Consider the following 9,912-nt stretch of genomic DNA (forward strand, 5'->3'; position numbering starts at 1 on the left):
TAATCTCTCTCTAGTAACAGGTTATGTACCACAGGCTTTTAAGGTTGCTGTAATCAAACCTTTACTTAAAAAGCCCACTCTAGATCCAGATGTTTTAGCCAACTATAGACCAATTTCCAACCTCCCATTTCTCTCCAAAATTCTGGAAAGAACAGTTGCAAATCAATTATGTGAACATTTACAAAGGAATAGCTTGTTTGAAGAGTTTCAGTCAGGCTTCAGAGTGCATCATAGCACAGAAACAGCTCTGGTGAAAGTTACTAATGACCTTCTCATAGCGTCAGATAATGGACTGGTCTCTATACTTATTTTATTGGACCTTAGTGCAGCATTCGATACAATCGACCACAAACTTTTATTACAGTGACTAGAACATTCTATTGGCATTAAAGGGACAGCACTGGACTGGTTTAAATCCTACTTATCAGACAGGTTCCAGTTTGTGCATGTCAACAATGACTCTTCTGAGCATACTAGGGTTAATCATGGAGTTCCTCAGGGTTCTGTCTTAGGACCAATACTGTTCACATTATACATGCTTCCCTTAGGCAACTTTATTAGGAAGCACTGTATTAATTTCCATTGTTATGCTGACGACACTCAATTGTATTTATCTATGAAGCCAAATGAAACTAATCAGCTAGCTAGACTGCAAGATTGTCTTAAGGACATAAAGACCTGGATGACCTATAATTTCTTACTACTAAATTCAGACAAGACTGAAGTCATTGTATTTGGCCCCAAACATCTTAGAGAATAGCTTTCAAAGCATATAGTTACTCTGGATGGCATTACATTGGCCTCCAGTACTACTGTGAGGAACCTCGGTGTTATCTTTGACCAGGACATGTCCTTTAACTCGCACATAAAACAAATCTGTAGGACTTCCTTTTTCCACCTGAGAAATATTGTGAAAATCAGGAACACCCTGTCTCAGAGTGATGCAGAAAAACTAGTCCATGCATTTGTTACTTCTAGGCTTGACTACTGTAATTCCTTATTATCAGGTTGTCCCAATAGCTCTCTGAAATATCTACAGCTGATCCAAAACGCTGCAGCCAGAGTACTGACGGGAGTTAGCAAGAGAGATCATATTTCTCCTATATTGGTTTCTCTTCATTGGCTTCCTGTTAAATCTAGAATAGAATTCAAAATCCTTCTTCTGACATATAAAGCTCTTAACAACCAATCTCCATCATATCTTAAAGACCTGATAGTACCATACTATCCTAGCAGAACTCTTTGCTCTCAGACTGCAGGCTTACTTGTTGTTCCTAGAATCTCTAAAAGTAGAATGGGAGGCAGAGCCTTCAGTTATCAGGCTCCTCTCCTGTGGAACCAGCTCCCAGTTTGGGTTCGGGAGGTGGACACCCTCTCTATTTTTAAGACCAGGCTTAAGACCTTCCTTTTTGACAAAGCTTATAGTTAGGGCTGACTGGGTGACCCTGACGGGGTGAGCTGGTGTTTTCATTTGCACAACTGACTTCCCCTCTTGACGTCCCTTTAGTTTGCCCCTAGTTATGCTGCTATAGGCCTAGGCTGCTGGGGAACCTCTCTGGATGCACTGAGCCCTTCTCTAACTACCTATGTATTTACTATATATACCATTATTGCATTACATTCACTCTGTTTCTTTCTGTGTCCTTTCTCCGAGTGTCCCTGGTCCCAGAGCTGGATGCTGGATGCTTCAGATGTGTGGCTGTGTTTTATGGTCCTTGTGTCCCACCCCCCCACCTCTCTATCTCTACCCCTCTATCTGTATCCCTCCATCTCTACCTCTACCCCTCTATCTCTACCTCTCTACCTCTTCTGTCCCTCTCAACCCGCCCGGCCAGCAGCAGATGGGTCCCCCCACATAAAGAGCTGGGTTCTGCTCGAGGTTTTTTTCCCTGTTAAAAGGGTGTTTTCCTTGCCACTGTCGCCTTTTGGCTTGTTCTGGGGGTCAGGCATATGGGTTCTGTAAAGCGTCTCGAGACAATTTGACTGTAATTGGCGCTATATAAATAAAATTGAATTGAATTGAATTGAAATTCTGTCCCTCTCAACCCGCCCGGCCAGCAGGCAGATGAGTCCCCCCACATAAAGAGCCGGGTTCTGCTCGAAGTTTTTTTTCCCTGTTAAAAGGGTGTTTTCCTTGCCACTGTCACCTTTTGGCTTGCTCTGGGGGTCAGGCATATGGGTTCTGTAAAGCGTCTCGACACAATTTGACTGTAATTGGCGGTATATAAATAAAATTGAATTGAATTGAATTGAACATGCTCACACATTAAATACATTGTAAATGTAAACATTGGCCTGACTAAAGATGGAATAGTGCATTTGACCTAACTTATCCCATTTTTTAAAGTTTACTTTCTTACACCGAGTTTTCTCCACTTTTTATCCACATAGTTGTTTCATTTAATTATATGTACTTGGTTTTTCTGAGTGCACAGCATGGTTTGTGGTATGAGACTTAAGTTTCAGAGCTGTGCGCCCCTGTGCACATGTCCATTTCCGGTTTGCGCGCATTTACTGGAAGCAAGCAGTCAAAGCAGACCCAGGGCTCTCACGGAAGGTTGGCTCTAACGTTGATTTCGGCAAGTGTACATCTTCTGTTTATCAATGTAAAATTATTTTTGGAATGAGAATTGTTCAAAGAAGCCAGCCAACAACTCCGACTCTCCGAGACCTATGGCATGTTAGTCTGTGTTTGCGTGCCGGCGTGCGCGTGTTGAAAGAGCAGACGTTAAAAAGTTAGCAGCAACTCAACACGAGCGAATCCGAATAAAAGTGCTTTGACTCGGTCTAAACAGCCTGAAGCGAACACTAGTGTAGTGCTAATCTGTAACGTCTTCCCCTGTTCCTGCACCAGCCCCGCCATCTGTTAGCTGCTTGAACAGCGCGCGCTGCTAATTTCGCAGTTTTTAAGCTAACCGTTTATTTTAACGGGCTGTGCAGGAGGGCGGCTGCTAACGTTCGGCTACCTGCCTGCAAGTGAAGCACGGCACTTGCAGGCAGGTAGCCAAACTTTAGCAGACCTACCGACCTGCATGCATTTTGCATAGCCTGTACTCATTTCTAAATCTAAGTATGCTGGTAAAAATTGATGCTCTGAAAGTACACATGACTGTCATTAATGTCTCGTGGATTTCCAACGGGCTCGATTTTCTAAGTCTATGCATGCTGAGGCGCCAAGGACTAGAGAAGCAGAAGAGTTTGATCTATCACGTCGCTGAAAAAAAGAGTTCAATTGCAGTCAGTCACACAGTAGAAAAACTATCTGCTCCTGTGCTGGTGCAGCTCTTTGCCTCACTAAACTGCACACTGTACATGACGTGACTCACCAAATTAAAGCTGTTATATGCAAGCTTTGTAGAAAGGAGCATATGTAATCGATGTCCAACATGAATTTGTTTTTAGCTTTTTAACATTTTTTATGTCTTAAAAAATGAAATGATATGTAATTGTGAATTATGAATTTTGCATCATATTTAAACCAACCTAAATTGTCACATTGTGGGTCTTGCTATCATAATAATAAAGTATTAATACTGTCAGTATTAATGTAATGGATAACTAAACACTAGTAAACCTCCCACCTGATGCCATAAGAGTGGTGCTGTAAAGAATAAAATTATTATTATTATTACCATTATTATTAATAGTAAAGAGGTGGTACTCGAAACACTGTCAAAGGTTGTCAGGTCTGCAATATTAATCAGTTCATCATATCTTGTTTAGATATGAAAGACATGAGAATAAGGTAACACATGACTGTTAAAATAACACTTATTTAATCATTTTTTGTGTTTATTCTTTTCTCCATATAGACTATCTTAGGTGGTGTCTGGCAGTGAAGTTGGTGGCAGTTTGAAAAGAGGTACCCTCGGTCACCAAGACTTTGTTGGCCACCAGGGTACCAGATAATCATCTTACCCAGCCAGACCAGCTCAGCAACCGCAGTTTTCGTGTCTGTACACCTCCTCCTCACTGCTGCATCATTGATAAGAAACTCTCTCAGTAGACTTGACCAAAAATCTTTCAGAGATGGTATTGTCTTTCTTAGAAAGTTTTATTTCATGTTTACTTTTGTGTCTTAATTTGATCCACCATTGCAAAATTATTGTATTAAAAAGTTTTGTTAAAAAAAATAAGTAAATGTGAGTAAAAAGTTTTTTGGAATTGTTTTATAGACAACTGTTTGCTGTTTCCAAAACAGATCCAGACTGTACAAGCACAAGTTTACAAGTAAAGAAAGGACAATCCTCAAAAAGAAAGTCTTGGATTGTGGCCAACTGTCCTCCACTGAGAATCAAATCAGGTTTGTTGTTCTTTATTCAAGAATTCTTTTCATGTCTTCTCTGTGAAATTGTTCAAAATGTTATTGTGCTATATTTCAAATTTGATCATTCAAAATATAACAATGATGAATAATTAGTAGCATCGCAAAAGACAGATTGCTAATCTCAAATATTTCAACATTAGTCATTCATAGGTGGGCAATGTCTCTTTTAGTCTAATTTTTTGTTCTCCTGTATTTTTTTCAAGTGTCTACTGGAAGAGGCATGCAGTGGACATGTAGGTTTTGCACTTTTGTCTCTTTAAAACGTGGCCAGCTATTAAAGCATTACAGATTAAAGCATGGTGGCTTCACAAAAGGTTCATGTGGAGGGCTTCCAGAGCTCAGACAGATTAAGCAAGTGCTAGTGCTTAATGCAGACATTGTTTTCTTGTGCAAACCAATGATTGCATGGTATCATGAGCATCTTCATGCTTATGAATTGACACAAAGCAGCACAGGCTTGGTTGCCACGCAGTTGACTGAATTTCAGGATGTTTTTCCTTTGTCTGCGTACCGAGTCAGAGGCACATTGTTTGTTTCTTTGAAACATTACATATTATGTTAACTGCACTTAATTTATGGCTCTGTTCTTTGTAGGATGATGGAACAGAAGTGGCCAGTCACAGTCATAGTCACTGATTGTGACATTAGAAGAATCAGTCTCGATCAGAAACCAAGCAACCTTGAGTCTCTTTTGGATCACTTGAAAGTTAAACTGGCATTACCGTATGACTTCAAACTACAGTTTGAAGACCCACTGTTTAACAATGCCCTCTGCAACCTGACAGATGTGTCAGAACTGCCAGATCGAGCCACGCTGAAAATTTTAAGTCTTGAGTCCCTCTCTTCAATCTCTAGTGCACTGTCCTCACCGAGCACATCTGATACAGAGATACTGTATACAAGTGAAGAAAAATATCAAATGATGAGGCCGGATTCTTGGCCTTCTGCATTTGATATTCCAGAATTCTCTGTGGATGTAAATTTCCGACTGAGACAGGGAGACCTAGCCTATATGAAGGATGGAAATCGGATGGATGTTTCCCGGGACATGAAACGTGATCTTAGAGAGACTTGCAGAGACAATGTACAAGTACACGGCATACCCCACGGAGAAACACTGTCGAGAAGTTTCCTCTGCACTGATTGCAAAACATCCCTGCCTGAAACAAGCTGGATCACCCACTGGATATTGTGGATGGAAGAATAGCATTAAGTTCAAGATGGGGAATTTCCGTACAAAAATTAGAAGATCTGGAATGGCTGATGTCACAGCGAATGGCAACAAGCGACAGAGGGATTTTCCTGAAGGGGAGCCATCATGTAGTAACATAAAAAGACCAAAAAGAAGTGAGACCAATTTTTTGCCAAATTTTCCTGATGGTCAAAATGCAAATACTTTGGAATCAGTTAGAAGACAGCTTGAAAGTGAAGCAAAGAAAAGGCTTCCAGACTCAGCTGATGTGAAGAAAATGATGGACCAGACATTTTCTTTGCGATGCAAAGAAATCGTGGAAGAACAGCCTTCAGTCGAAAGGATGATGGAATGCTGGCCTGCACTGTTCACAGAAAGTCAGGTATGGCTTACCTACACTGCACTACACTGATCTAGGGCTGCAAATAATGATTAGTTTCACAGTCAGTTAATCTGCCAATTACTGTTTTGATTTATCAAGTAATTGATTAGGCCCTAGAGGGATCAAACCAAACCCAAACAGTTAGTGGCTTGGTCTGCAACATATCAGAAAAAAGGCAAAACTATCAATCACTGTTTTCCAAAGTTCAAGCTGATGTTTGTGAATGTCTTGTTTTGCCTAAAACACAAAGAAAATAGGTCTGATTTCATGAAAGAATCAGAAAATATTCACATTTGAGAGGCTGAAATCAGAAGATTTTTACATTTTTAAAATCACAAAATGATTTATTGAATACCAAAATAGTTGTTGATTAATTGGATCACCGATTCATTGATTAATCATTGCAGTTAGGTACTAAACCACACCACAAGCAATCATTATTTTCATTGTAGATTACTCTGTTGTTTCATTAGATTAATTGATTAATAATTTAGTAGGCCTAACACATCATCAGTTTCTGCAATTTGGTCATTACTTTTTGAGAAGTGTATTGTATACGACAGTGAAATAGTCTCTTGGCATTAAAATGACTACTATAGTGTAGTAAACAATCCTTTGGATGTGTTTTTTGTTTTTTAAGGTCTTTGCTGAGTTCTACAGAGTTGCCAGTAAGAACCTCAAGAAAGACTTCTACGAAGCTCTTGACCACCACGCCACTCGTCTCATTGACCTCTTCAGAAAAGGAGTTGTCAGCCAATCACTTGGTCACCTCCTCCAGCCAATCAATTCACAAGTAAGTGTTTCAGATTCTTCATTATTACCACCTTATGGTAGTGTGCTTGCTTGCTTTTACTAGGCCTACAGCTGCTGCTACTACTACTTCGTAAAACAACTTCTACTTCTATTTCTACCACAATACAAGTAATTCTTTGACTACCTCAAGCACTTAGAATTCATAGTTGTAACTTGAGCACATGCATATATGCACATTTTTTTATAAACAATTTTGCCTTTCCTATAGTCTTCTGCTTATTGTTTTTTGTCATCTTTTCCATGAGACCAATGACATCACCACAACACGCACTGTTGTCCTGCAATGTCTGCCCCTGTATCTTGGAGATAATTCCAGTGAATTCTTCCTCAGCTGCTCAGTAAGTACATTTATAATGACGATCCTATGACCATTGTACAGTGCACATTTTAGGACAACTTCAGACGTCAGGTTCAGTTCTCAGATTTCAGAAAATACCACATTGTTCATGTCTTGTATAAATAAACCCCACTAATTTCATACCCTTTGCAGGAAAATCATTTTGCAGAACACCTATTTTTTAAAATAAAAACAGTAATAAAATAATGGCTTTGTTTTGTTAAAATTTGGGTTGAAATATCTAAGAAAAAAAAATTAAAATCTTTTTTGAGAATGTGCTGCTACACTGTTTGGCCTGATCCTGTTTGGTCTGTTGGCTTGAGGCTGCTTGGTCTGGAGCTGTTTTGTTTGAGGCCTATTTGTAGCCCACTGATCTAACAAAGTTTTCCCAGTGACCTGAAGCTTTTCAGTCTGAACACCAGTATTATTTTGTCTGATGCCAGAGAACTGAGACTGAGGTCTGATGTCGTAAAATGTACATCGCACCATTGAGTAGTATGCTAGTAAAATTAGCTTAAAAAATTCCACACACAAACAGCCTTTATGGATTTTTTAAAAATGCATTTTGTTAAGGCTTGGTGCTGAAATGCGTCCAGTTCCACCTGATCATGGTCTTTCACAAGAGCTCTGTAAGACACTATTCCTGAGTGCTGTTTTTTTTTCTATGCAAATTTAACTTATGAACCCTGCAGAGACTTTGGTTACAGGAGTGTACAAACTATTACCGTGGGTCATAAAATTTTACCTAAATTTATTTGTGTTCTTTTATTTTGAATACAGGATTCAGACACTGCAGATGACTTCACTCAGGTGCCTGTTGGGGTTCTTAACTTCATGACCAGCGACATGCCACCATTGATTAACAGCGTTGCAGTCATCGTTGAAGGCAACCTTGTCATGGATGACATTCCTACAACCTCTCAAGCACTTTGTCTTCTCTTTGGCTTAATATATGCACTTCATTTGGATTACCCCAAAGGTATGAAGAACACATTCGAATTCATCCAGAAGATATTGTTGAACATCGGACAGCAAAAGCTCAGCCCAAAACTGCAAACATTAAAAAATGCTCTTTTGGGCTAGATGTTGTGGATGTTATGCCCTGGATAAGCGAAAGACAATGGATGGATGGATGGATTTTCATATGACAGTATTACAACTTCAGATCATGCTTCATATAATATAAACATACTCGTAAAAATTTTATGGTAGACCCTCCTAGATGGTGCCTACATCAAAAATGGCTCAAGGATGAAGCCTTTGTTGATTATATAGGGAATAAAATTGATGAAAACTTTAGCGTAAATACTACACAAACCACAGCTTGTATCAAATGGGAAGCCTTTTGGGCCTGTTAAAGGGGTCATATAATTTCCTATACCTCTTCAAAATCTAAGGAACAGTGCAACAAAAGACAGCTAGAAGAAAAAACAAAGCGGCTGGAAGAACAATTGTTTCGAGATAAGAATGCAGTAGTAGAAAAAGAAGTGTTGCTGTTAAAAGCACAGTATTATAGTCAGCAGATCAGGCAGCCTCTAATATATTAAGGTTAAATCAGCCTTTTTATAAACAGGGGGAGAAGCCTGGGAAGATTTTAGCATGGCAAATTAAGCAACTGGAAGCACAAAAAATATATAACCTCAATAATAAACACAAAGGGTGAGTCAATAATGGATCCAATAGAATTAAACAAAGAATTCAGAAACTATGTAAAACTTTATGATTCTCAGGCCCATAAAGACTTAAACATACAAAATGTATTTCTAGATAACAATACCAACTATTACAGAGGAACTCAACTTGGATGCTAAGATCAGCGAAGAGGAAATAAAGTAACTGACATGAGCACAGGTAAAATAGCTGGACCTGATGGGTTTTTAACTGACTTTTATCAAAAAGTTTAAGTGAAAGTTAGTAAAACCAATTTTGGAAATATTACATGAAGCTTTTATAAATGGCAACCTCTCCAATTCAGTGACCAGGTGTCAGGTCTGCGGTTGCTAGATAGTGCTCTCTCCCTTTTCCTCCGCCCCTCTCTCCCTCTTTAGGTGTGTGGATGGGTGCTGAGGCGACAGGTGTCTCCTATCTCCCAGTACACTCAGAAATATGCATCCATTTGGCATAATCCAAAGATAAAGATAGAAAAACAGACTATCTACTGGACTCAATGGCTAAGAAAAGGTATCAGAATATTGGATGATCTATATGAAAATGGTAACTTTCTTTCATATGTCAGATTTAAGGAAAAATTTCATCTGGAGGGTCAAGACATTTTTGGAAATATTTACAACTTAGACACTGTATTAAAGACATTGCTCCCTTCAGTCAAGACAGAAGCCCGATAGAATGCTATTTACAACTACCTAAAATGAATCATAAGGCATCAAAATGGTATGAGATATGTCCCAGGACAACTAATAATAGATGTAATAATCTTAAGCTAATTTGGGGAAAAGACTAATCTTGTACATTGGATGAAAAGACATGGGAGGGGATTCTTTCTAATACTGAAGAATACATAAGAGAAGCCAGAGGCAAATTTACTCAATATAAAATAATTCATAGATATTATTTTACTCCGTCAAGACTTTTCAGAATGGGCCTACTTAATGACGATCTGTGTTGGAAATGTGGGGAAAAAGGCACACTTGTCCATGTATTATGGGAATGTACTAAGGTCCGCCCCCTGTGGGAGAACGTTATGGATTATATGGGAAAGTGGTTGAATTGTGAACTTCCCAGGTCACCAAGACTGTGTCTCCTTGGAGACAGAACTATGGTACCCCACTTAAATAAATCTATATTTAGAATATTAAAAACTGGCATGATGACTTGTGCACGGACAATTCTGAGGTATTGGA

The 9,912-nt window shown here is 39.1% G+C and overlaps 1 long non-coding RNA gene across 1 annotated transcript; it reads left to right on the forward strand.

Annotated features, from left to right (window-relative positions):
- Positions 1-3,666: 3,666 nt before the first annotated feature.
- LOC129350097 (uncharacterized) lies at positions 3,667-6,621 on the forward strand. Its single transcript, XR_008603334.1, has 3 exons — positions 3,667-4,032; positions 4,202-4,303; positions 6,542-6,621. It is a non-coding gene; the product is annotated as an uncharacterized LOC129350097 (long non-coding RNA).
- The last annotated feature ends 3,291 nt before the right edge of the window (positions 6,622-9,912 follow it).

Source organism: Amphiprion ocellaris, chromosome 11 (genome assembly GCF_022539595.1).
Source record: "Amphiprion ocellaris isolate individual 3 ecotype Okinawa chromosome 11, ASM2253959v1, whole genome shotgun sequence".
Lineage (NCBI taxonomy): Eukaryota > Metazoa > Chordata > Actinopteri > Pomacentridae > Amphiprion > Amphiprion ocellaris.